Here is a 20,473-nt window from a genome sequence, read left to right on the forward strand (position 1 = left end):
GCAAAATAAATAACAATATGGGGATGAGGTAGTTGGGTGGGCTAATTACAGATGGGCTGTGTACAGGTGCAGTGATCGGTAAGCTGCTCTGACAACTGATGCTTAAAGTTAGTGAGGGAGATAAGAGTCTCCAGCTTCAGAGATTTTTGCAGTTCGTTCCAGTCATTGGCAGCAAAGAACTGGAAGGAATGGCGGCCAAAGGAGGGTTGGCTTTGGGGATGACCAGTGAGATGTACCTGCTGGAGCGCATACTACGGGTGGGTGTTGGTATGGTGACCAATAAGCTAAGATAAGGCAGGGATTTGCCTAGCAGTGATTTATAGATGACCTGGTGCCAGTGAGGGCCAGGCAACGAGCGTACTGGTCACAATGGTGGGTAGTATATGGGGCTTTGGTGACAAAATGGATGGCACTGTGATAGACTACATCCAATTTGCTGAGTAGAGTGTTGAAGGCTATTTTGTAAATGACATCGCGAAGTCAAGGATCGGTAGGATAGTCAGTTTTACAAGGGCATGTTTGGCAGCATGAGTGAAGGAGGCTTTGTTGCGAAATAGGAAGCCGTTTCAGTTTTAACTTTGGATTGGAGATGCTTAATGTGAGTCTGGAAGGAGAGTTTACGGTCTAACCAGACACCTAGGTATTTGTAGTTGTCCACATATTCTAAGTCAGACCTGCCGAGAGTGGTGATTCTAGTCGGGTGGGCATGTGCAAGCAGCGTTCGATTGAAGAGCATGCATTTAGTTTTACCTAGCATTTAAGAGCAGTTGGAGGCTACGGGAGGAGTGTGTATGGCATTGAAGCTCGTTTGGAGGTTTGTTAACACGGTGTCCAATGAAGGGCCAGATGTATACAAAATGGTGTCGTCTGCGAGAGGTGGATCTGAGATTCACCAGCAGCAAGATTGACATCATTAATATACACAGAGAATAGAGTCGGCCTGAGAATTGAACCCCTGTGGCACCCACATAGAGACTGCCAGAGGTCCAGACAACAGGCCCTCCGATTTGACACATTGAACTCTATCTGAGAAGTAGGTGAACCAGGTGAGGCAGTCATTTGAGAAACCAAGGCTATTTAGTCTGCCAATAAGAATGCGGTGATTGACGGAGTCGAAAGCCTTGGCCAGGTCGATGAAGACGGCTGCACAGTACTGTCTTTTATCGATCGCGGTTATAATATCGTTTAGGACCTTGAGCGTGGCTGAGGTGCACCCATGACCAGATTGCATAGCGGAGAAGACGCTGGAATTCGAAATGGTCGGTGATCTGTTTGTTAACTTGGCTTTCAAATACTTTCAAAAGGCAGGGCAGGATGGATATAGGTCTGTAACAGTTTGGATCTAGAGTGTCACCCCCTTTGAAGAGGGGGATTACCGCGTGGCTGCTTTCCAATTTCCCGGGTAATCCCAGACGATACGAAAGAGAGGTTGAACAGGCTTGTAATAGGGGTTGCAACAATTTCGTGGCTAATTTTTGAAAGAAAGGGTCCAGATTGTCTAGCCCAGCTGATTTGTAGGGGTCCAGATTTTGCAGCTCTTTCAGAACATCAGCTATCTGAATTTGGGTGAAGGAGAAGCGGGGGGCATTGACAAGTTGCAGCGGAGGGTGCAGAGCTGGTGGCCAGGGTAGGGGTAGCCAGGTGGAAAGCATGGCCAGCCGAGCAAAATGCTTGTTGAAATTTTGATTATCGTAGATTTATCGGTAATGACAGTGTTTCCTAGCCTCAGTGCAGTGGGCAGCTGGGAGGAGGTGCTCTTATTCTCCATGGACTTTACAGTGTCTGAAAACTTTTTGGAGTTAGTGCTACAGGATGCAAATTTCTGTTTGAAAAAGCTAGCCTTTGCTTTCCTAACTGATTGTGTATATTGGTTCCTGACTTCCCTGAAAAGTTGCAAAACGCGGAGGCTGTTCGATGCTAATGCAATACACCACAGGATGTTTTTGTGCTAGTCAAGGGCAGTCAAGTCTGGGGTGAACCAGGGCTATATCTGTTCTTAGTTCTGAATTTTTGAATGGGGCATGCTTATTTAAGATGGAGAGGAAAGCACTTTTGAAGAACATCCAGGCATCCTCTACTGACGGTTTGAGGTCAATATCCATCCAGGATACCCGGGCCAGGTCAATTAGATAGGCCTGCTCGCTGAAGTGTTTTAGTGAGCGTTTGACAGTGATGAGGGGTGGCCGTTTGACCGCGGACCCATTATGGACGAGGCAATGAGGCAGTGATCGCGAGATCCTGGTTGAAGATAGCAGAGGGTATTTAGAGGGTAAATTAGTCAGGATGATATCTATGAGGGTGCCCATGTTTACGGATTTAGGGTTGTACCTGGTATGTTCCTTGATAATTTGTGAGATTGAGGGCATCTAGTTTAGATTGTAGGACGGCCGGGGTGTTAAGCATATCCCAGTTTAGGTCACCAAGCAATACGAACTCTGAGGATAGATGGGGGGCAATCAATTCACATATGGTGTCCAGGGCACAGGTGGGGCTGATGGGGGGTCTGTAGCAAGCAAGCAACAGAGAGAGACTTATTTCTGGAAAGGTGGGTTTTTAGAAGTAGAAGCTCAAACTGTTTGGGCACAGACCTGGATAGTATGATAGAGCTCTGCAGGCTATCTCTACAGTAGATTGCAACCCCGCCCCCTTTGGCAGTTCTATCTAGACGGAAAATGTTGTAGATGGGAATAGACATTTCTGAATCTTTGGTGGCCTTCCTAAGCCAGGATTCAGACACTGCTAGAACATCAGGGTTGGCAGAGTGTACTAACGCAGTGAATAGCTCAAACTTAGGGAGGAGGCTTTGATCAAGGCTTTTGCGGTTACAGAAGTCAACAAATGATAGCGCCTGGGGAGTAGGAGTGATACTGGGGGGCTGCAGGGCCTGGGTTAACCTCACATCACCAGAGGAACAGAGGAGGACTAGAATAAGGATACGGCTAAAGGCTTTAAGAACTGGTCTTCTAGTGCGTTGGGTACAGAGAATAAAAGGGGCAGATTTCCGGGCGTTGTAGAATAGATTCAGGGCATTATGTACAGACAAGGATATGGAAGGATGTGAGTACAAGAAAGTGAGAAAGAATTGAGAAAGTGACTCAGTGATTCACAGTTTGGTGAAATGCGCTATTTAAGACATGGTAAACACGGATTGAACTAACACTAGTTAGTCTTTCTTCAAACTGCATTAACAGATATGATTTAACTAACCAAGTGTTTAAAGTTGATTAGTTGAATGTGACGAATTATTACTGCGTTGGAACAAGACTAGTAGCTGACTGTGGGACCACCTCTGGGACATGCCCTGACAACAAGCAGTTATTTTTCAGTATTCTAAATAGCCAACAACTGACAATTTTTGGAGTGGTAGATTATTGACCAGAATGCTGTGTGTGAACTTATTACCACACGGTGGAGCTGTTTGTTCGTTGTCAGAGCCATAGCCATCACAGGGCATTGCCAGCAGAAACTAGACGAGATAAGGCCTGTTGTGGAAGTCTGCCCTGCATCAAGAAATGGAAACACAGATGATTTAAAAAGCAGGAGAAAGGACTACATGTGACAATATGTGACAATATGTGTATATATGTAACTATTACAGTATTTAGTTATGCAAAGTACAACAGAACTGCAAACTGGCCCTCTTAAATATTTCTGTGTGTTAATTGACTTATCTTCTACTCTATAACCACAATAACAAATGTGTTACGCTGACCAAATAAGCATCTAGCACTTCCTTACAAATCCCAAGGAGCGTGTGGTTGGCTTGCATTGTCTGGTAACTCCTGTGTGTGACTGTGTCTGTGCACCTTCAGTCAGGAACAGAGGAGGTTCCTGCACCTGTTCTATGGAGACCCCTTACAATTGGTGTACTCATCAAAACCAACCTAGAGGTGAGGTAGAGGGAGCCTTTGTGCTGAAGAGCACAGAACATAAAAACACTGGACAGATGAAAGACTAGCCAGCCTACAAACAACACTAATGTAGACAGTGGAGGTGGGCAGAATGAAAGACAAGGGGGAGAAGAGAGAGAGGGGGGGGAGAGAGAGAGAGAGATAGAGAGAGAGAGAGGGAGAGAGAGAGAGAGAGAGAGAGGGGGGAGAGAGAGAGAGGGGAGAGGGAGGGGAGAGAGAGAGAGAGAGAGAGAGAGAGAGAGAGGGGGGAGAGGGGGTAGCTCAGCTGGTAGAGACGGCGCTTGTAACGCCAAGGTAGTGCTCTACACAAAAAATATATGCACGCATGACTGTAAGTCGCTTTGGATAAAAGTGTCTGCTAAATGGCATATTATTATTATTATTAGAGAGAGAGGGGGAGAGAGAGAGAGAAGACCTGGGAAGAGGGAGTAAGAAATTATAATAAGGTTAGCATAAAGTAGGGGACTAAGTTAGGGGGACTAAGGTAGGGAACACAGTGTCCAATTTCCCATCTTATTACATGTCCCAGTGTCCCACTTCCTCCTGTTACTTCTTACAACAACACATATCCCTTCCTAAGCATCCTCAGTGTACACCACCCCCACACCACCAACATCCCTCTCTACCTCTTGATTGTCATTGACTGTAAATACAAAATAATCCTTGTTTTAGCCTGATAGATTTGCATGTCATTCCCATTCTCATATGTATGTGGGTCGGGGGTAACAATATGTTACCTGCAGGCTCTACAGCTGGAGCCCAGGCAGCCGTTACAATATGAACAATACCCACGAGAGAGGGCCTGAATTGGGGCCCAATCCCACCTATTAGCCCCTCATTAGAGACAGCTTTTCTTAAACACACCAAGACAATGAGAATGGCGGGGGAGGGAGGGGAGGGAGGGGAGAGGGGGTGATTATTGTATTGCTACTGTTTGGTGTGTGTTTGTCTTCTTAAGCAGAAACCAGGGTGGGCTAATGTTTCTCTGGCGGTCAGTGAGCCAACAGAAAAAACATTCACTGTTGGAGTGATGCTAGACTCGTTTTGAAAAATGCTAGCCCTCTCTCTCGCTCTCTTTCGCTCTCTCCTCTTGTCCTCCTGTCTCTTTCCTGTGCTCTCCCTTTCTCTCTCTTTGTCCTGTCCTCTTTCAATTCAATTTAAGGGCTTTATTGGCATGGGAAACGTATGTTAACATTCCAAAAGCAAGTGAAGTAGATAGTAAACAAAATCTCTCTCTCTCTCTCTCTCTCTCTCTCTCTCTCTCTCTCTCTCTCTCTTCTCTCTCTCTCTCTCTCTCTCTCTCTCTCTCTCTCTCTCTCTCTCTCTCTCTCTCTCTCTCTCTCTCTCTCTCTCTCTCTCTCTCTCTCTCTCTCTCTCTCTCTCTCTCTCTCTCTCTCTCTCTCTCTCTCTCTCTCTCTCTCTCTCTCTCTCTCTCTCTCTCTCTCTCTCTCTCTCTCTCTCTCTCTCTCTCTCTCTCCCTCTCTCTCTCTCTCTCTCTCTCTTCAGACACACAGGCAGGTATGAGGATACTTATCTTTCCAGAGCAAATTACAGTCAATTCATATACAATAATATACATTTAAAGGTTATAAAGGCTTATCCGATTGTTATTACATGAGAATTTCCAGATAACTGAATATTCATAGTGTGCAATGTATGCACTACGTCTGATTTCATTTTTATACTGAACAAAAATATTAATGCAACATTTAAAGTGTTGGTACCATGTTTCATGAACTGAAATAAAATATATTTCTCTCTCCTTTCTCAACAACAATTTCCCAGGGAAAGAGAGAGAGAGAGAGGGAGGGAGAGTGGAGAGAGGGGAGGGAGAGGGAGAGAGGGAGGGGAGGGAGAGGGGGGAGAGGGAGAGAGGGGGGAGAGGGGGAGGGAGAGAGGGAGGGGGAGGGAGAGAGGGAGGAGAGGGGAGAGAGGGGAGGGAGAGGGAGAGAGGGAGGGAGAGGGAGAGAGGGAGGGAGAGGGAGAGAGGGAGGGAGAGGGAGAGAGGGAGGGAGAGGGAGAGAGGGAGGGAGAGGGAGAGAGGGGAGGGAGAGGGAGAGAGGGGAGGGAGAGGGAGAGTCCTGTGTGTCTACCACAGCCCCCCTCCACCCCCCTGCCTGCAGCTGATTGGCAGAGACCCTGTCTCGCTTTTAGGCCTCTTTCAGGAGTGACCTGCCACTCTTAATTACCACACTTGAGGAACTTGATGACACAGGACTTTGTCAAATGTCAAATTAGTACAACAACAACAACAAAACAAAAAGGGTCTTTCCCTAGCCTCCCCCTGGCCTAACCCTGTCATCCTCCCTCCTCCCCCATCAGGCAGGCCTGGCGAGTCGCCTTACTGAGGGGAGAGAGGCTGTAGGGGTTGTTGCTGTTCTCTGGTCAAGCTGAAGCCTTGGGAAACTGATGACCGTTCGCCTCGTCCCTCTCTGTCAATCAGTAAATCTAATTATATCATTAGAAGTGTTGGGAGAACAAATTAGAAACACATTTGCAACACCAACAATACAGCGTTGTGTGTGTGTGTGTGTCTGTTCGTATGAGAGTGTGTATGTATGTTCATGTTCAAAGAAATATAAGCCTTCTCAGATGTTATCAAAAGACACATTTCAGGGGGAATCTATGCAGCTGATCAAACCATTTGTACAACTCCATAATTTTATGTCCCTGATGCCTTGATGTCAAATGGATGTCCCTGTACACATACAAACATGCATGTGATGTGGAACCTTTTACATAAATGGCGTGATGCCGTGTTTTAAGGCCTCATCAAAGGTGAACTCAAAGGGTTCTTATTCATGGAGGATGGATGAAAGGAGAAAACACTTCGGGGGTTTGCTGGCCCTTGAACAAACAACGATCAGACTAAGGTTGGATTGGAGGGTAATGGGGATGGAGGAAGTGGTACTGAAGGTAAGGGATGGAACAGGATTGGAGGGAAATGGGGATGGAGGAAGTGATACTGAAGGTAAGGTATGGAAGGAGGAAGGAGGAAGGAGGAGGGGGAGGATGGGAGTGAACGAGTTGTTATGGTGTACGGGGGATGTTTGAATCAAAGGTGTACACTACAGCGTCGCTCCAACATCAAAGCCTGCCCTCTCTTCTCTCGCTACTCTGGGAAGTTTGCCCCCCTCTCTCTCCCTCTCCCTGACAAACTGTTCCTCCTGTTCTTCAGTTAGCTCAGTTGCATCACAGCGTCATCTTCAGCAAACTTAATTAGGTACTTTTATTTCAGTGTTTTTGTCATTCAGTGACCCTGGCATTTCTGAGGTACCGTCTCCTGCCGCTGTGCCCTGGAGCTTTCTGAGGTACCGTCTCCTGCCGCTGTGCCCTGGAGCTTTCGGAGGTACCGTCTCTGCCGCGTGCCCTGGAGCTTTCTGAGGCACCGTCTCCTGCCGCTGTGCCCTGGAGCTTTCTGAGGTACCGTCTCCTGCCGCTGTGCCCTGGAGCTTTCTGAGGTACGTCTCCTGCCACTGTGCCCTGGAGCTTTCTGAGGTACCGTCTCCTGCCGCTGTGCCCTGGAGCACAACGAGGAGGCAGACAAGAAGTAGAAGACTGATAAAGTCCTATTCTATTGTATTCTATCAGCTGCAGTCCAGGATGTGGAGTTGTTCAATGACTAATAGCATACAGTACTTGTGTCTGACACACCCTAGAGACATACATAAATAGTCCACTAATCACCCCAACGCTGGTATTGGCTGCAGAGTACACTTGTCTGCATCCCAAATAGCACCCTACTCCCTACATAGTGCACTACATTTGACCAGAGTCCTATGGGACCAGGTCAAAAGTAGTGCACTATATAGAGAATCATTTGGGTCGACACCATGGGCTACATACTGTACCCATAAATCAGTCAGAATGGCACATGAGGGCATTGTTGCTCGCTTGTTAAATCTCAAGTTCTACCTTTGAGCCTCTTTGCAAATGATATCACCATGTTCCAAGCAGACTTGAACACAATGAATGGCTGTGTGTGAATGTTCCACACTCATGTTTACTGTAGATCCTTTCCTGTGAATACTGAGACTGTCCCTCAATCTTCCTGAGCTCACCTAGAGTTGTCACGTCATGAGGTCAGACAGCTACCATTCTTTCATCATATAGGCCTACATTATTGGTTTTACTACTGGTTTTACTACTGGTGTAATCACACAGGCCACAGTGAAGACTGAAGTGCTCTACAGTTTGTGTGTTACCAGAGTACACTTGACTGCATCCCAAATAGCACCCCTACTCCCTACTGGTTTTACTACTGGTAACACACAAACTGTAGAGCACTTCAGTCTTCACTGTGGCCTGTTGTGTGATTTCACCTCAGTGAACTGTATATTGATTTTTTTATGATGCAAGTGCATGTGTGTATGTGTGTGTGTGTGCATACTGTCCTGTATAATGTGTGTGTGCTCTGAGTGAACAGGATATTGATTTGTCCTTTTTCAGTTTCCCACAATTCCTTTGTGTGTGTGTGTGTGTGTGTGTTTTGCCTCTGTGTGTGTGTGTTTTGAATGTGTGTGTGTGTGTGTGTGTTTTGCCTCTGTGTGTGTGTGTGTGTTTTGAATGTGTGTGTGTGTGTGTTTTGAATGTATGTGTGTGTGTGTGTGTTTTGCCTCTGTGTGTGTGTGTGTGTGTGTTTTGCCTCTGTGTGTGTGTGTGTGTGTGTGTGTGTGTGTGTGTTTTGCCTCTGTGTGTGTGTGTGTGTTTTGCCTCTGTGTGTGTGTGTGTTTTGCCTCTCTGTGTGTGTGTGTTTTGCCTCTGTGTGTGTCTGTGTGTGTTTTGCCTCGTGTGTGTCTGTGTGTGTTTTGCCTCTGTGTGTGTCTGTGTGTGTTTTGCCTCTGTGTGTGTGATGTGTCTGCTTGTGTGAATACTGTACTACATGTACTGAACTGTCTAACCACCTCATCTTCCCTCCCTCCTCTGCTGAGACCTTGTATTCCAACATGCTTAATTGTCAACGCCAATTAGTCCAGGGGCCGTGTCCACAATGGCTCAACTGTAGCGAGCCGCAAAAGCCCTCTTTGTGATTCTCCAGTGGCCCGCAGCGCAATCAGGCGCTCATTTAGTCTCCTAACGAAAAGAGTTCTGAGAGATGCCATTAGAAAAAGAAACAAAAGGCCCTTGGACAATGAAGGCAGCAGGAGAGACAGAGAGACAGAGACCAAATAGCCAAACAGCGTGGCCCATAGGGTCGTCCTTTCACAGACAGACACACATACGGTGTTCCTAATGTTTGGTATTCTCAGTGTATAATGGGGCACAATCCTGGGTTAATGTTTGGTATTCTCAGTGTATAATGGGGCACAATCCTGGGTTGCATCTTTTTTTAATCTAAATTGAAATTCACATTAACTAGCAATTAAACACTATTTTTGATAAACATTGTAGTGGTGAGGTCAGACTATTTAAAAAAACAGGTCAGGCTATATTAAATTGTCTGACAAGGTTATGGTAAAAGGAATTCATGGATTGAGTTAGTCACAACACTATTTTAAACATTGTCTGACTTTACTGGTGATGTTATATAGATTGTAGGCCTGTATAAATAACGAAAGATATTACATTAGCTGATAAGTAGGTTATGGTAAAGAATGAAATGATTCAGTCGGTCACCGTGTAAGCAGATTCCTATTGGAGAAGACGCAGGCCTGTGGGCGCGGCCGTCCAGAGAATGCGGCCAAGGTGTTGTTGGTCAATCAGTACGGTTTAGCACAGTTAGCAGCTTGAGCAAGAAGACCTATGAGGGAGTGGATTGTATATCTTTTTATTTTATTTATTTATTTATCACAAAAGAGAAAGCTGTTTCACTAAATATTGTTGGGGGAAAAAAGTGTGGCACAAGGATTAAGGCGTCGCTGCCTGCAAATTCCGTCTGAATTGTCGAGTCGAAATGACCGGTGTCGAAATTGACTTTATTTGATTGCACCGGAGGCGCGTTTTCTAAACGAACACGGGGAGTGAATTTCAGTGATGGCAAGATAATCAGATGGCGCTTTCTCTCTGATTGGCATTGGATATTGATGAGGTAGCTTACATTTTCCCGTGTGATCGACTTGGTGAGTTATCAATTTTATCAACTTGTTTCATCACTATTTCTTAGCCTTTAAGTTTGAGTGAATAAGGCGCACATCCAAAGTGCTTGAATATATTATTGATAGAACATAGAAACAGTAATAAAATGTTTCAAACGTTCAGAGCGCCTTTCCTATCCAATAATCTCATGATTTTCTCTGTGGAAATCCACAGCATTGGAGGAGCTTCCATGGCGACCATGACGCGAAAAATGCCCTCTTTACATCTGCGTTCTGTGCCTGCTCCAGCTGATGAGCGCACAACCGGTGCGCGCCGCCTCCAAGGCCATCGTGTGTGAACCCATCACGGTCCCCATGTGCAAGGGCATTGGCTACAACCTCACCTACATGCCCAACCAGTTTAACCATGACACTCAGGACGAGGTGGGGCTGGAGGTGCACCAGTTCTGGCCGCTGGTGCGCATCCACTGTTCCCCTGACCTGCTCTTCTTCCTCTGCAGCATGTACACTCCGATCTGCATCCCGGACTATCGTAAGCCTCTGCCCCCGTGCCGCTCCGTGTGCGAGCGGCAGCGTGGCTGCTCCCCCTGATGAGCCAGTATGGTTTTGAATGGCCCGAGAGGATGAGCTGCGAGGGGCTGCCAGAGCTGGGTGATGCTGATCGCCTCTGTATGGACCGGAACAGTAGTGACATCACAACTTTGTCCCCAGGCCCGGCCTTCCCCCGAAGCCTACCCCCAAGGCCCCCTCCGTGCTCCACCGCAACCCAGCCCGGCCGCAGGCCGCCTCCTGCCCAAACCCCACCACAATCACCACCACCAGGACTGTGAACAACGCGACTGCCGCTGCCGCCACCCCCTGGTGTCCGTCAAGAATGAGGCCCACCCACTGTACGGCCGCCGCGTCCACACAGGCCCCGTGGAGAACTGCGCCCAGCCCTGTCATCAACCCTACTTCACCCCGGACGAACACGCCTTCACCTCCCTCTGGATTGGCCTGTGGTCGGTCCTCTGCTTCGTCTCGACCTTAACTACGGTGGTCACGTTCCTGATGGACCGCGACCGCTTCTCCTACCCCGAGCTGCCTATCGTCTACCTGGCTGCCTGCTACCTCTTCGTCTCCCTGGGATACATGGTGCGGCTGGCAGCGGGCCACGAGCGGGTGGCGTGCTCAGAGGACGGCGGGCACGTGCTGTACGACGCGTCGGGCCCTGCCGGCCTGTGCACCTTGGTGTTCTGCTGGTCTACTTTTCGGCATGGCCGGTGCCATCTGGTGGGTGGTGCTCTCGCTCACCTGGTTCCTGGCGGCGGGCATGAAGTGGGGGCAACGAGGCCATCGCCGGGTACTCGCAGTACTTCCACCTGGCCGCCTGGCTGGTGCCCAGCGTCAAGACCATCGCTGTGCTGGCCCTGAGCGCCGCAGACGGAGACCCTGTGGCAGGGATATGCTACGTGGGCAACCAGAGCGTGGAGAGCCTGCGGGGCTTCGTGCTTGCTCCCCTGGTGGTCTACCTCTTCACAGGCTCCCTCTTCCTCCTAGCGGGGTTTGTATCATTGTTCCGCATCCGCAGTGCCATCAAGCAGGGGGGACCAAGACAGACAAGCTGGAGAAGCTGATGTTAAGGCTGGGCCTCTTACCGTCCTCTACACGGTCCCTGCCGCAGTGGTGGTGGCCTGTCTGGTGTACGAGCAGCACCTCAGGCCCCAGTGGGACAGGGGACTTTCCTGCTCCTGCCAGGCTGAGAGACAGAGGCTAGGCCTAGGGCCAGACCACGCCATCTTCATGCTCAAGTACTTTATGAGCCTGGTGGTGGGGATCACCTCAGGGGTGTGGGTGTGGTCGGGGAAGACCCTGGAGTCGTGGAGGAGGTTCCTGGGGAGGTGTTGTTCGTGTCCCTGCTGGGGCCACAAACCCTCCAGCGCGTCAGTGTACAGCGAGGCCAGCACATCCCTCACGACACACACTGGGCTGCTCCGCTTGCAGTCTGAGCACAAGTCCCTGTCGCATCCATCTGTGTGACCAGACGGGCGCTTGTCAGACTCATGTTGCTACACATACAGTGGCTGTTGGAAGAAACTAGATGGATGTTCATTTAACTTATTGAAAGGATTGTAAATTATGTAAAAAGTATTGTCTTTACATAAGGACACGTTTTAAAGCGAGTTGTGTGGGAATATAGAGAAAAACTCTTATTTTTATATTATATGTCCTAGTTCTCATTCTAGACTCATTGCAGGAGATTTCCCCTAAAGTTGAAACTTGTTTTAAATGGTGTGTTCTCAAGTTCAGAGAAAAAAACATGTACAGTGAATGTGTCTCTAGGATGTTTTTAAATGATGTTTTTTGTTAGTATGTCCTTAACCAGAACCTTAGATGGTTAGGAATCCAATAATCAACAGTTATGTCATTAACCTGGACATAATACCATGCCTGAGCCACTTAACAGTTCTATTTTATACGTATGAAGAAGATGGAGAATTGCTATTTGTCATTTTATTTAAAAATGGCCATCCTAAAGGGACATGGTTCTTGTTGTAGGAGATATTTCACTCGCTGTTATGGACACGGTAAGGTCTTGTTAGGATGAAGGAATTTCCCTTTCAATTTATGCTTATGTGAAGAATTAATATAAAGTCTCTCAAAAAATCGAGTTTGTCTTAATCTGTATCAGATGAATTGAGAGAAATTGTTTGTCACTAAAAAATAATATTTTTTGGAACTTGTCCTGCTGAAAAGCGATATCCCAAGTATAAATACAGTAAAGTACACACAGTAAAGGGTTAAAAAAAAAAATGTTTTGCAAAAATGTTTTCTAGACAACTGCAAACTTCAAGGAGTAGAGCATTCAAGGAGTTGGTCTGATGGGAATCCATGATGTCATGTGGTCTGATGGGAATCCATGATGTCATGTGTTGCTTGTGGAGCAACAGAGAACAAAAGAGGTCCCTCCCCCCACTATGTCATGACTTACCTGGACCACCTATTGAGACGTGCCTTTAAGTAGATCAGGTGTAAAATGAGGTGAAAGGGAGACTGGAGTGCCTCTTTAAAAGGTGCAACTTCCCATTTTAGAGGAGACCAGTGTTGCAGCCTCTTCTGCCCCCATGTGGTGTGTTCTAGTAATTACAGCAGCACTGGACTATTGTGAAAGGACAATCTTGTGTTTTTTCTCTGCACGTGTGTTAACTATGATCCAATTCTTAAAAGCGACACTGGGATATCATTTTCTCCATTACTTAAATGGTTATATTAGTGTCCCATTTGTCTAACTACATTAAAAGTTTTAGAAATACCTAATAACTCAACTGAGTGGATCAGTGTACATGTGTGGTTCTCCTTAAAAATATTGCTTTGTCTAATTCTGGCATGTTCAACTATGTTGCCTCTAACCCAGGTAGAGAATAAAACTGAATTGGAGTTTGTGTGAATTTGTTAGAGCCTACAGTGTAGAGGGAAGATGTTCTGTCACGTGCTGTGGGTTGGTCTGATTCTAAAAACCACCAGACCACTTATAGAGCATACACTTCTCCAGTCTAGTCCTGTCAGATCTATGAAAACCAAAGTGGTAGAGCAGGCACTATGGGAAAATACTGAAATCATTTCAAATACAGGGATTGATTGAGCTTGCCTGGCACATGAAACCAATAGAATAGCTGAAAAACTGCCAATCCCCACCCATCTGGTACTCCAGGCAGGCTAAAGCAAACACAAAGTATTTGAAAGATTTGTTCCCAGGTCGGATACACACGCCCTAGTCTTGTACATATTAGGTAGAGTTCCTGCTCTAAAGCTCACATCTCATCTAGAAACGAGACACCATACATAGAATTTCTAGTTTATTACGGTTTATTTGAAATAAACAGCAACTGAAAATATGTTCAATTAAAAACTGATACATTCCACAGCTAAAGGGCCTACACAGTAAGCAAAGAAAAACCGTCCTTCAGTCACTCTGTCCGTCCGTCCGTCTGCCAAACTACACCACAGGGTAGTTGGAGGCTTCATCACCATGGTCAGTGTGTGGTGTCAGTCAGTCACTCCCTAACCCCTCCATGTTTGTAGATCTGGAGGGTCTGGGTAAGTATAAGCAGTGCAGGGGGGGGTAGGAAGTGATTTGGGACCGCTGTGTGTGTGGATGGTGCCAGTGTGAATGTCTGGTTTGGGGATTGGGAAAAGAGACCAGAAGGCCTTCGGTTCATCCTCCGCCGTCAGTGTGTGTAGCAGTCCCAGGTCCAGATTTACGACAGCACAGGGGTGGTTCGGACACCCACAAGATTGTCTGCGCTGAGGGGACTTCCATGGTCACCTTGCCCAGATCCTTGTATCTGTCCTCACACAGTCTGGAGATAGCCTGGGAACAACATAACACTTATTACATTTAACCCCAAGGCCACTCAACAGTTCAATCATAAGGACATAAAGATCATAGACTTTGGCCCCTACCAACTAGGCACTTGTGCAGATTGGTATAAGAAACATGGTGAAAATTCCCCAGCCAATCAGAAGGCAGAGTGGAGCTACTACCATATTTCTAACACCTATGCAATTGTTTATCTACATGTGTCTAGGGGAGTAGGGGCTGTTTCTGGACAGGACTAAGTCAACCAGGACTACCATCAAAAGGCTCTCCTCTAGCCAAGTAGTAGTGTTTGTATTCCTGCTCTACTAGAAGCTCTCCTCACCTCCAGTTTGGTGGCTCGCTGGTTGTCAAGTGGCTCCAGGGGGAAGTTGAGGTTGTTGTCATCGGCCAGGGAGCGCAGGTCAAAGTAGTACTTGGCGTAGACGCTGGCTGGCACGTTGATGTTGAACTGAAGCAGCTCCAGGAAGTGCCTCTCCATCTCGTTCCTGTGGGGGGGTAGAGAGAGAGGTAGAGGGTGAATCTCAGAAGTCTTATCCTCCATACTCTCCTTTAAAAATGTCAGCGGGAAGCGAGTTCTCGGGGAGAAATTGAGGACAGAGGACGCAAGGAATGGAGGATAGACTTTTGAGATGTACCTGGGCAGAGAGACATGAGCGGATGAGATGTGTGATAGCAACCTGTTTTGGCCCACATGGCAACGTTCCAATTTAACTATGCGCCTCCTAATATTGATTTATATGAGGATATTCACAGTTCACTCTTGGGTGAGCCAAAACAATACATTCCTGCACAGTGCTTACTTGCAAAGTTCCACATTTCTATGGAGACCTTTGTCAGAGGCATCAATCTATTAAATTGTATTAATATAGTCCTTTGAACAAGGATGTCACAAAGAGCCCTGTAGCCTGTCCTACAGCCAGTAAGAAACACACAGTGGTAAGAAGGGGGGCCTTATGGGCGCAGCGGTCTAAGGAGTCACTACAGACCCGGGTTCGATCCCAGGCTGTGTCACAGCCGGCCGTGGCGGGAGACACATGAGGGGCGCACAATTGGCCAAGCGTCGTCCGGGTTAGGGGAGGGTTTGGCGGGGGATTTCTTGTCCCATCGCACCTTGCGAATCTTGTCGCAGGCCGGGCACCGCAAGCTGACTTCAGTCGCCAGCTGGACGGTGTTTCCTCCGACACATTGTTGCGGCTGGCTTCCGGGTTAAGCAAGTAGTGTGTCAAGAAGCAGTGCGGCTTGGTGGGGGTCGTGTTTCGGAGGACGCTCCCGACCTTCGCCTCTCCCGAGTCCGGAGGGGAGTTTCAGCGATGGGACAAGACTGTAACTACCAATTGAATATCACGAAATTGGGGAGAAAAATGGGTACAACAACAACAAAAAGAAGGGGAGCCTTACGACCCTCCAGCGGCTGGAGGAGACCCACAGCCTGAATCCCAAAACTACCCCTACACCTCAAATTCAACTGTGGACCTCCAAGCCAGTTCCAATGATTTTTTTCATTGTTCCCCTCTAATCAAGGACTGATTTAGACCTGGGACACCAGGTGGGTGCAATTAATTATCAGGTAGAACAGAAAATGGTCAGGCTCCGGGACCTCGTAGGGTAAGAGTTGAATACCCCTGCCCTAAGCACTTGTGTAGATCTGAGAGCATTGGATAGGTTTAAGGATGATGGTAGTCACTCCCTCTTGCACTCTGACAGGCCAGCTGGAATGGTCGCCCTATTGCTTAGCACCTATCCAAACCTCAGATATGATGCCTAAAGGTGGGGTTCTTGGGGGAGAGCTTTTAAAGGTGAGCAGCCAGGGGGACACTGACATGTCCTCCACGGTGATGTCCTTGAGGATCTGGCAGTAGTCTACGTTCCACACGGCCTGGTCGTCCCACACCTTGGAGGCCAGTAGGATGGCTCCCAGGACGATACGCTTCCAGGGTTGCACGGACAGATGTCCATCTCTGCATAGGTCAGCAGACGCTCCAGGTACACCTAGGGAGAGGATGGACACACAGTAATGAGACACAGTCTCGTCAGACACACACACAGTAATCAGTAACACACATACAGGCACACACACACACACTGACGGACCACAGTTATCAGGGCCAGGTGTTCAGCAGGAGACAATAATATATCATGTAGAACAAGAGTCTCTCTTATGTCAGCTCTCAACATGACAACATTTGCCTACTGAGCATGCCCAGAGTGAAACTCCCTGTGATAGGTGAACTGACTGGTGGTATCCTGTGATAGGTGAACTCACTGGTGGTATCCTGTAATAGGTGAACTCACGGGTGGTATCCTGTGATAGGTGAACTGACTGGTGGTATCCTGTGATAGGTGAACTCACTGGTGGTATCCTGTGATAGGTGAACTCACTGGTGGTATCCTGTGATAGGTGAACTCACTGGTGGTATCCTGTGATAGGTGAACTGACTGGTGGTATCCTGTGATAGGTGAACTCACTGGTGGTATCCTGTGATAGGTGAACTCACTGGTGGTATCCTGTAATAGGTGAACTCACTGGTGGTATCCTGTGATAGGTGAACTCACTGGTGGTATCCTGTGATAGGTGAACTCACTGGTGGTATCCTGTGATAGGTGAACTCACTGGTGGTATCCTGTGATAGGTGAACTGACTGGTGGTATCCTGTGATAGGTGAACTCACTGGTGGTATCCTGTGATAGGTGAACTCACTGGTGGTATCCTGTGATAGGTGAACTCACTGGTGGTATCCTGTGATAGGTGAACTCACTGGTGGTATCCTGTGATAGGTGAACTGACTGGTGGTATCCTGTGATAGGTGAACTGACTGGTGGTATCCTGTGATAGGTGAACTGACTGGTGGCATACGTACCAGGGTGACGATGGCACACTCAGCGGTCAGCTGGGCCGAGCTGAACAGCGTGCGGACGAAGCGGTAGATGAGCTTGTGTTCAGGGTCCACGCTGTAGTAGTCTTCTGGAACCTTTCTCCCTCTGAGGAAGAGGAGGCCTCGCCAGTCAGTCTGACAGGGGGCTTGGTGTGTACACACACACACACACACACACACACACAGGGACATACAGTCTCTACTTCCACCTACTCACCGTTAATGGGTGGATCTTCTCATCAAAATGTCCAGAGAACGGTTTGAATCCCTGATGAGAAAAAAAAAGAAAAGACAGTTAAGTCTACTGCTACAAGCCCACACACAGAGAAAGACAACTCCCAGAATATGTTACTATGTCATCAACACACCTCCATTACTACGTTACTATGTCATCACACAACTCATCAACACACCTCCATTACTACGTTACTATGTCATCACACAACTCATCAACACAACTCCATTACTACGTTACTATGTCATCACACAACTCATCAACACACCTCCATTACTATGCTACTATGTCATTAACATACCTCCATTACTATGTCATCACACAACTCATCAACACACTTCCATTACTACGTTACTATGTCATCACACATTAACACCTCCATCACTATGTTACTATGTCATCACACATTAACACACCTCCATTACTATGTTACTATGTCATCACACATTAACACCTCCATTACTAGGTCATCACACATTAAAACAACTCCATTACTACATTACTAAGTCATCATACATTAACACAACCTCCATTACGTTACTATGTCGTCACACACAAATCAACACACCTTCCTTACCATGTTACTATGTCGTCACACAAATCATCAACACAAAACTCCTCCATTTAGCTCACCACGTCAATATATGAATATTTCTCAGTTTTCCTCATGAAATGAATATGGCACAGATAAAACCTACCTGTTTTTATGTGATAGTATATAGCCAACGTGACACTGGAACAGAGAGAGACAAGACAGTGAGTCCTTACAATGATGGCCTCTTTTCTCCTCTGTCGTGGTGTGTGTGTGTCTGTGTCTGTGTGTGTAAGGTAAGGAGGACACTCACCATTTGACCGTACTCTTCAGGTTGGGCAGGCTGACCGTGCTATCATCAAGGAATATTGTGGAGCAGGAGCTGTACTTTTTAGATAGCAACCCAGGAGACATCTAGAAAAAGGGAGTAGTTGTTAGTCAATGAAACAGGGAAAAATATAGCATCATTTCCTGACATTTCTCCATAAGTATCAGTGGATGTCCATGGGTAGCCACACTAACGCTTGAATGGAAAGATGGATTTACTCACGTGATTACTTAAGTAGTTACTTTTCCTTTTCTCCCGCACTGGAGGAAAAAAAGTCAGACAAATCTTAGGTCAGGTAGTTAATTGAATGTGTTGAATAACTATCTCACGCTGACCATCAGACAGAATCTCTTGTTGTCCATATCAGACCTGGGACGTGATCTGCAGTTCACAACGTTGTGGGGACGTTCAGATATAAATATATTATGTAGAACAAACATGCATCTGACATGTAGAATAAGAAATCATGTCAGCTCTATTCATGACATTTTTATCTGCGCCGTTCCATGTTTGGTCCAGAGGGTCAGCCATGAGAAGTTGAAGATCCCCATGCCACTTACCATCAGTCTGTGACTTGTTGAGGAAGATTGTGCTGGCTCTGGCATTATCGGATGGGTTGGACTCCTGTGCCAATTCTGAAAGAAACAAGAAATACACACTTACATTTACATTTTAGTCATTTAGCAGACTCTCTTATCCAGAGCGACTTACAGGAGCAATTAAGGTTAAGTGCCTTGCTAAGGGCACATCTACATATTTTTCACCTAGTCGGCTCCGGGATTAGAAGCAGCGACCTTCCGGTTCCTGGCACAATGCTCTTACCCACTAAGCTACCTGCCACTTAGCCTATAACATGAACACCACAAGAAATGCACACGTATCCCAACTATATACACCATTTGAATCTTAAAAAGGCAGAGTGAGATACAGTATGATACTGACTGTTTACAGATCACAACTTCCAGGGATGCACCTTGTGACTTGACATCATGACACTCACTATACTCCGCAGGCTATAGATGAAGCAAAAACAATGCTAGATACTCCGCAGGATATCTTGGAATAGCTGAAACAAAATTACGACTGCACAATCAGTAGTGCAGCGTCTTGCCTGTTCAGAGAGGCGCGACCATGACGCATACCCCTCCACTCCAGCTTATCCGAATAGTACACCTACCATCCGGGACCTCTCTATCGCTGATGTGCTGCAGATAGGTGCCCGTGTCCTCGCTTACGTCGTCGGCGGTGGTGGTTATTGGGTAGTCGTCGAGCTCGACGGCTCTCCTCGCAAGCTTTGGACTCCCACCGGGGGACATGCAGCATGACACTGTAGCCCCATGATTGAACAATTGGCTAAAGTCCTACCACTGACTACACCCTATAAAACTGAAAGAAAACCGTTCACTCGTCTATAACAGACAGAATCCTGTCAGTGATGCCTGGACTCAAAATGAAACATTCAATTTTTAAATACATGAGTAGCAGCCACATATTGGGGTTCATATCTACTACACACCATTCAAACTGAACAACTGAAACCCTATCCTTTTCAGGGCGTGTGCGCAGAGGCATGGCGAGTAGCGCATTGATACGTCGGCCAGATACAGGCTTGACCACTGTAAACTAATCTAGGCTGGCAACGCTAGGACACTGGTTTAACCCTTTTAATGGCAACACGTTACATTCGGTCTTAAACTGCTAGCTAGCTAGCAAGCTAGCTAGACAGCCAGACAGCCGATACAACGTTAAACACCATTAATCTGGTCTTCGTAAACCAGACGTAGTTTGCTAGCTAGTAGCAGCTAGCTGGCAAGCTATTGCTAGCTAGCCCTATGGCTAACGCTAATCCAGGCTTCAGCTAATTGCCTACTCCTAACTGGCTACTTCTGCCGGTCCACTTGATCTAGCTATTCTTGCGGTGCATTGCAGTCTGAGAATATGCCGAATTCCTTCGTCTAAGCAAATGTCCCAGGTATGGCCGTTCACCGTACACAGAAATGTCTAATGCTCAGATTTGAGACCGCTAGTTTGCTAACAGCTGATTCCCCACTCCAGCCAAAGCCAACTAGGAAGGAACGCCCCTCAAGAACGGCCCATTTTGATGTACGTCAATTACCATTGGCTGTTTATCAAAATTAATAATTGTTACTTGACAGAGATTGGTGAACATTGTCATTTGACAAGTGTCAGTTGTACGAT

At 47.0% G+C, this 20,473-nt stretch overlaps 2 pseudogenes; one reads left to right on the top strand and one right to left on the bottom strand.

The window, feature by feature from the left end:
* The first annotated feature begins 10,201 nt into the window (after positions 1–10,201).
* LOC123483981 lies at positions 10,202–12,718 on the top strand (annotated as a pseudogene).
* A 1,466-nt stretch (positions 12,719–14,184) lies between these two features.
* Positions 14,185–20,444, bottom strand: LOC123483977 (annotated as a pseudogene).
* Between the last annotated feature and the right edge of the window lie 29 nt (positions 20,445–20,473).

This window comes from Coregonus clupeaformis, unplaced genomic scaffold (genome assembly GCF_020615455.1).
Source record: "Coregonus clupeaformis isolate EN_2021a unplaced genomic scaffold, ASM2061545v1 scaf0174, whole genome shotgun sequence".
In the NCBI taxonomy this organism is placed as follows: domain Eukaryota; kingdom Metazoa; phylum Chordata; class Actinopteri; order Salmoniformes; family Salmonidae; genus Coregonus; species Coregonus clupeaformis.